This window comes from Palaemon carinicauda, chromosome 7 (assembly GCF_036898095.1).
Source record: "Palaemon carinicauda isolate YSFRI2023 chromosome 7, ASM3689809v2, whole genome shotgun sequence".
NCBI lineage: Eukaryota > Metazoa > Arthropoda > Malacostraca > Decapoda > Palaemonidae > Palaemon > Palaemon carinicauda.
Genome location: NC_090731.1, coordinates 77822561 through 77830060, shown reverse-complemented (window position 1 = coordinate 77830060; position 7500 = coordinate 77822561).

Genomic DNA, 7500 nt, shown 5'->3' with positions numbered 1-7500 from the left:
TTTTTCATGAACTATCCAAAGTACAAGGCATATTACGTATGCTCTCATAAACATGACACAAGATCTTATAAAAATATAAAAGAACACTACATATGCCCTTGTTCCGATCTTGTATGGTCAAATAACACCCTCAAACAGATTACGTAAGACTTCGTAACAAAATTACATGAAATAAAAAAGTTAAATCATAAAAATAACGTAAATTTACATATAGTGACTTGAATAAAGAATTCAGTGAAATTAACGACGAAAGTGTTACGTAATTTACATAATAAACTTGAATCTACATGAGAAGAACTCTTCTTAAGAGCTGGCTATCCTCTTCAATGCACAAATAAAAAATAAACAAAAATAATTAATAAACTACTGCATTTACCCTACACTAAGACCGGCTTCCTAAGATGGGTCCCCTGAAAAAGATTATTTATTCTGGGCCTGAATTCATTGATTTAGCCCGAGATGAATAATCTGAAACCACATTATCTGATATGTGATTTACATTAATACAATATGTTTGCAAACATAATGACCACCTAGTTAACCATTGATTATTATTTTTCATCTCATTGACAAAAGTTAAATGTTTATGATGCGAATACACATAGACCTCCAATTTGTTCATCGCTGTGACTAAGGCTAGTAGTTCCTTTTCAACTGTCGAGTAGGCTCACTGATGTTTCTTCGACTTCGACGACATGAAACAAACAGGGTAAAGAATTTTTTCCCCATCTTCTTACAATAAGACTGCTCCAATCCCATTATCTGGTGTATTCACTTAGATATGGAATATCTTGTTGAAATCAGGTGCTCGCCTTGTTGGTTTTGAGGATAATATGGGCTTCTTCTTGTTTAAGGATTACTGACGGGTTTGGCTTAGGGGTATCTCGTCACTGGACCGATCAAGTTTAACATATATTTGTGACCTTTTTTCGTCTTTGGTAAAGGTCCCACAATGTCGGTCATTTCCTTGTTAAAAGGTTCCCCTCGCACTTCTATCAGGTGTAAGGAAGCTTTCTTAATGAACTCGTTGAGCTTTTCAGCCATCTGACATACGTGACAAGCACGGCAAAGCTGGCTCACGTCCTTATGAATGCCAGGTCTTAAAATATTGGTTAGTAGTAGGTTGGCCAGGGCACAAGCCACCTGTTGAGATACTACTGCTAGAGAGTTATTGGTCTTTTGACTGGCCATACAGTAGTAAATTTGATTCTTCTCTCTGGTTACCGATCAATTTCCCTTTGCCTACACATACACCATATAGTCTGTTCTATTCTTTACATATTTTCCTCTGTCCTCATACACTTGAAAACATTGAGATTACCAAACAATTCTTCTTCACTGAAAGGGTTACTGCATTATCATTGCTCAGTGCCCACTTTCCTCTTGGTAAGGTTAGGAGAGACTCATTAGCCATGGTAAGCAGCTCTTTTAGGAGAAAAACACTCAAGACACAGCAAAATTAAACCATTGTCTTGGGTAGTGCCATAGCCTCTGTACCATGGTCTTCCACTGTCTTGGGTTAGAGTTCTCTTTCTTGAGGGTACACTCGGACACACTATTCTATCGATTTCTTTTCCAGTTTTTTTGTTAAAGTATTCTATAGTTTATTCAGGAGATATTTGTTTTGATATTAGTTCCTAAAATATTTAATTTTTCCTTGCTTCCTTTCCTCACTGGGCTTTTTCCCCTGTTGGAAACCCTGGTCTTATAGCATCCTGTTTTTCAACTAGGGTTGTAGATTAGCAAGTAATGATAATAATAATAATAATAATAATAATAATAATAATAATAATAATAATAATAATAATAATAATTTTCTCCATCGTCCCCATTCAGCATTTCCAGGGATATCAACGGGCCAATGCCTCCTCATAAGCAACCCATTTTTAAGATAATAACAGGTCAGAGACTGCTGTGCCTCCATCTCATCCACCAAATGGTATAATATCTCTGTTAACGTTGCATCCTTCCGTTGTAATCCTATCAGCCTTTTCCTACTCACTTGTCCTACTTCTAACGCTGAGTTTTCTACTCTTAGGATCATTTCTTCTTTGTCATCTTGTCCACTCGTTGGTCCTTCTTCTCAGCTCGGGCTTACTCGGGAGGTCTGCTAATGCATACCATCAAGGGAATCCTCTTATTCGTAAAACAAATCCTCTAAGTTCATCGCTCCTTCGATTTCTATTTTTCTTCAGCAGCCACTTTCTTCGCCATACTCCTAGTCGTCACACAACTAGGAAGCAGAAGCGGGTAATCCTTTTTGAGTTCAGTTGTAGGAAAACACTACAATGGTTTCTCCGTTACAATAGGATAAAGCACAAACAGCTCTCCACCAACCTCATTACCCAAAAGGACGTCTACTCCTTCGACATCCTTTACCACAAAGTTAAAATTACCTGTCACCAACTTGCATGACAGTTTCAAACAGTAAATAGGGGGAACCTCCTTACCTCCTATTTCCTTTCAAAATAACCGAGTCTCCTGTGAAAGACTGATCCACCAACGGGTCTACTCCTTGTACCACCACACTATGGTTGCCACCTGTGTCGTGAAATATCCTGTCCGGAGTTCACTCACTCCTGTCTATTGTTGCTAACATACCTTCATAAATACATGATTCAAAGGTATCCACGCTGTTTGGGTTCGTCCTGTTCATCGTGTAAACTTTGACTGGTTTATTTTCCTCTCCATCCTTCCTCGATTGCTTCTTCGTCTTTGCATTCTGTGAAATGGAATTATCCTTAATCACTTGGGCAACTGTTTTCGGTTGGTTTGACCAAGATTCCTTACTGATATGGCCTCTCTTGCCGCATTTAAAACAGACAATATTAACTTTCTGCATGTCTTTCATGATACTCGAAAGAGGACAATTTGACAATTGTTGCTGTGGTACTATCACATTCTGCTTAGGGACAGTACCAGTGCTACGTAAAATGTAACTGTTGAAATTGTTCATGTAGTTATTACTGAACTGGTTTCCATAGTTCGGCGAATACTTGACATTTGATCGGAACAACGGTTGAAACTTTATGCCTGGGGAGGGTTTACGACTGATAATATTATAATCTTCACTAAGTGTAGCGACTTTATCAAGTTTCTTCACCTCTCTCTCTCTCTCTCTCTCTCTCTCTCTCTCTCTGTCTATCTGTGCGCCGGTGAGTGAATACACTCGTGCGTCCCTAAAAATATCCTGATTTAACGCGGATAACAAAAGGCTATCGAGTGCAATATAGCTACAAGTTTTCGTGAATAGTCGGTGATTAGTTTGAGGACAGAAAAATGGGATACAACGTTAGCATAGGATAGTTATCTTGTGAATTAATAAAAATCTGATCAAGATGGCACTCTATAATACAGGCAACTCTTGGAGAGACATCGCTGCAGTCAGCAAAAGTAAATTCCATGAGTTGGCAAAACAAGAGCTCGACCGTCTGATAACAGAGGTCACTAGTAACTCCAACCAGTGTGACTGAAAAATATTCGCAGACATATTGAAACTATATGATCCAATAAACTGGAGCAAATCTGTGGAAAACATCAGCAAAATAATAGAAGAAATTCCAAAGAAGATCCAAGTGATAAAGAGACTTATAAAGAAAGTTTACATCAATCAATACATTCCATCAAAGAACAATAAGAAGTCCAGTATGGTGAATATGCTGATTGATGCATTGGGAAAAAGAATGCCAAAATGGTGTAATACATGTAAGATATGGTATTCCATTAATAATCCTCAACAACTGATTAGAAAATGTGATGCCTGACATGTTCCAACATACCCTACATGTGCTGAAATACAGCAAAAAATAAAAAATAGAGACACAAAGGTATTCTGCTCAACATGCTTAGTCTGGATAGAAAATATAATTAAGTTGAGACTAAATCTGCAAATAGTTGAAGATAAAGAAGAAGAAGAAGAAGAAGAAGAAGAAGAAGAAGAAGAAGAAGAAGATAAAAATGAACAGGATATATGTAAGGATGCAGAGGAAATCATTGATATAACTTATGATGCCATCCAACAACATACTTATGAAGAAATAAATTATTAGATGAAAACAAATAATAGACCCAAGAGATTCTACCCGGACCTACATACTTTTATGGAAGAGCAAGAACAAGAAAAAAAAAGAAAAGAAAGGTATAGTCTGCAATTTACTGAAAAGAGGCAATTGCAGATTTGGCAAAAGATGCTACTACAAGCATCCAAAGATATGTCATAATTATGGTAAATGTGCATATTTAGACGGATACGGAGATGAATGCAGAGATCTCCATCCAAAAATATGTAAAAACCTAAAAGAAGGAAAAGGATGCAGTTCCAACAAAAAATGTCGATATACGCATCCTGCAACCATGAATAAGAGTAAGAAAACTCAGCAAACTGAAAAGAAAAATGAAAGCTAAAATGAAACAAAAAAAAAGAAACAAGAAAGCAGGCCGCGTATATACCGCGCTATCCACCAAAAGCCCCAAGATATGAGGCCTTTCAACCCAAATTTGCACATTTAGAGCCCAACTACGTAGAATGCATCTACAATGACAGGGGTTGGTGCAGATATGGGGATAATTGAAGGTATACACACAAAAATAAATATGAAGGCGAAAGAGCAAATTTAATAGAAATGTTGGATTTTTTAATGGCAGAATTCCGGGAAATGAAGAAAAGAACATCATATCAGAACAGGAAGGAAGCATGGGAGAATCCATATTATTACCAATAATAAATAAGGGGGATGAAACACGAACCATAATAGTGATGAATGCACAGAGTTTAGTCACGAGTAACTCTAAAAAGAAAATAGAGTTCTAAGAAGAACTAACCCAAATTGAAAAAATAGATATATTAAATATAAGTGAAACATGGTATTCCCAAGAGACTGGCATTGATGACCAGATAAAGGGTTTCCAAACTTATAGATCTGACAGAACAAATACGAATCAAGGGGGAACCGCAATGTATGGAAGAGACATAAATCAAGGAAAAGTCTGTGAAAAATACAGCAAAACAGAATGTGAATTGATTGCGGTAAAATTTGAATCTGAAAAACTAGTGAATGCTGTAGTTTACAGACCCCCAAATACTAAGGAGTTTGATATAATAATAGAAAAATATATGATATATGTAGAAACCGTAAAGACTGGAATATACTCCTATCCGGAGATTTTAACTTTCCTTTCGTGGATTGGAAAGAACGGATAGAAGAAAGTGGTTGTATGTATACATATAAAAAAAGAGAGTAATAGTAGCGCAGAAGATAGGAGGCAATTTGAAAAGCTTCAAGACATGCTATTAGAACATAATATGCAACAAATAAACCACATTCCCAACAAGAAAGGAAAATGTCCTAGATCTAGTATTTGTGAATGAGGTGAATTAAGTTAAAGAAATAATAGTGTATAACAGGGGAATTTCAGACCACAATGTCATAGAATTAATAGTCCATTCCAAAGCAAGTGATCACAAAATTAATCAAAGCACAAAACGTTGGGAAGGATATGGAAAATATAATTTTTATAGTAAGAATATAGAATGGTCAGAAATAAATGAAGAACTGAATAAAGAATGGAAAAATGTGTTTGTAAGTGATAATATACCGGTAAATACGGACATACTGTACAAAATACTGGAGAAAATTGTTGAAAAATATGTACCGAAGAAAAACAATAAACAAAAGACAAGAGAAAATTTCAGAAAATTAGGAAGTGGAAGAAAAATCTTGCAAAAGAAAAAAAATGTGTGGAAAATGATGGAAATAAAACGTAAGATAGGAAATGCAGAACAAAAGATTATACAGTCAAAAGAAAATGAAAAAAGGGACTTAGAAGAAAGGATACCTCAAAATATAAAAAAAAGAAACCCAAAGTACTTTACTCCTATGCAAAAAAGATGAATAAAGGGAGATTAGAAATAGGCCCTCTAAGAATTGAAGGACGGCTAACGAATGAAAAATAGGAAATATGCAACATATTAGCAGAAAAATATAAGAGTGAGTTCACGCCAAGAATTGTGAATGAGAATAATGAAACAGAAATGAGAGAAGAAAATGTTGAATATCTAACGGATATAGATATTAATGAAGCATATATTGTCAAGGCTATAAACGAAATTAAAAATGGATCAGAAGCCGGACCAGATGGAGTTCCAGCGATTTTGTTAAAAAAAACTGCAAACACTATCGCGAAGATGCTTGCAATACTGCTAAGACAAAGTGTAGATATGAGCAAGATAAATGTTAAACATAAATTAGCTTATATAATCCGTATCTTCAAAAGTGGATCAAGACTAGAGGCAAGCAATTATAGACCTGTTAGTCTAACATAACATATTATGAAACTGTATGAGAGGGTTATAAAAAAGAGAATGATGGATCATTTGATTAAAAATAATTTGTTTAATATAGGTCAACACGGTTTTGTGCCTGGAAAAAGTACACAAACCCAACTGATTGCACACTATGAAAACATATACAAAAATATGATAAATGAAAAAGACCCAGATGTGATCTATCTAGATTTTGCAAAAGCCTTTGACAAGGTAGACCATAATATATTAGAGAAAAAAATGAGAAAGTATAATATTGTGGGAAAGATAGGAAAATGGGTAAAAGATTTCCTGCAAAACAGAAAACAGATAGTGGTTGCAAATGACGAGAAATCGGATGAAGCTCAGGTAATATCTGCGTGCCACAAGGTACGTTATTAGCTGCACTGCTGTTTGTTATTATGATCTCAGACATAGACTGTGATGTTGAAAACTCTGTAGTGAGAAGTTTCGCCGATGACACAAGAATAATTAGATAAATTACTTGTGATGAAGATAGGAACTCTCTACAAAGAGATCTAAACACAATATATGAATGGGCGGAGATAAATAGGATGGTATTTAACTCCGATAAATTTCAATCAATGAATTATGGAAACAGAGAAGGAATGGTATATGCATACAAGGGACCTAATAACAAGATAATTACAAACAAGGAAACAATTAAAGTCCTTGGTGTAATGTTAAATAGGAATATGTTATGCAACGACCAGTAGCAACACTGTTGGCTAAATGTAAAGCAAAAATGGGAATGTTATTCAGACACTTTAAAACAAGAAAAGCTGAACACATGATTATGCTTTACAAAACTTATTTACGTAGTACACTTGAGTACTGCAATGTGATATGGCACCCACACTACCAAAAAGATATTGCACAAATAGAGAGTGTACAAAGGTCCTATACTGCTAGAATAGAAGAAGTTAAGGACCTTGACTACTGGGAAAGACTGCAAATTTTAAAACTATACAGTCTAGAAAGGAGAAGAGAACGCTACATGATAATACAAGCATGGAAGCAAATAGAAGGAATTACTGAAAACATCATGGAGCTAAAAATATCAGAAAGAACAAGCCGAGGTAGATTAATAGTGCCAAAAAATATACCAGGAAAACTAAGGAAGGCGCACAGGACATTAATCCACTACGCACCAGCATCGATAATGCAGCGACTATTTA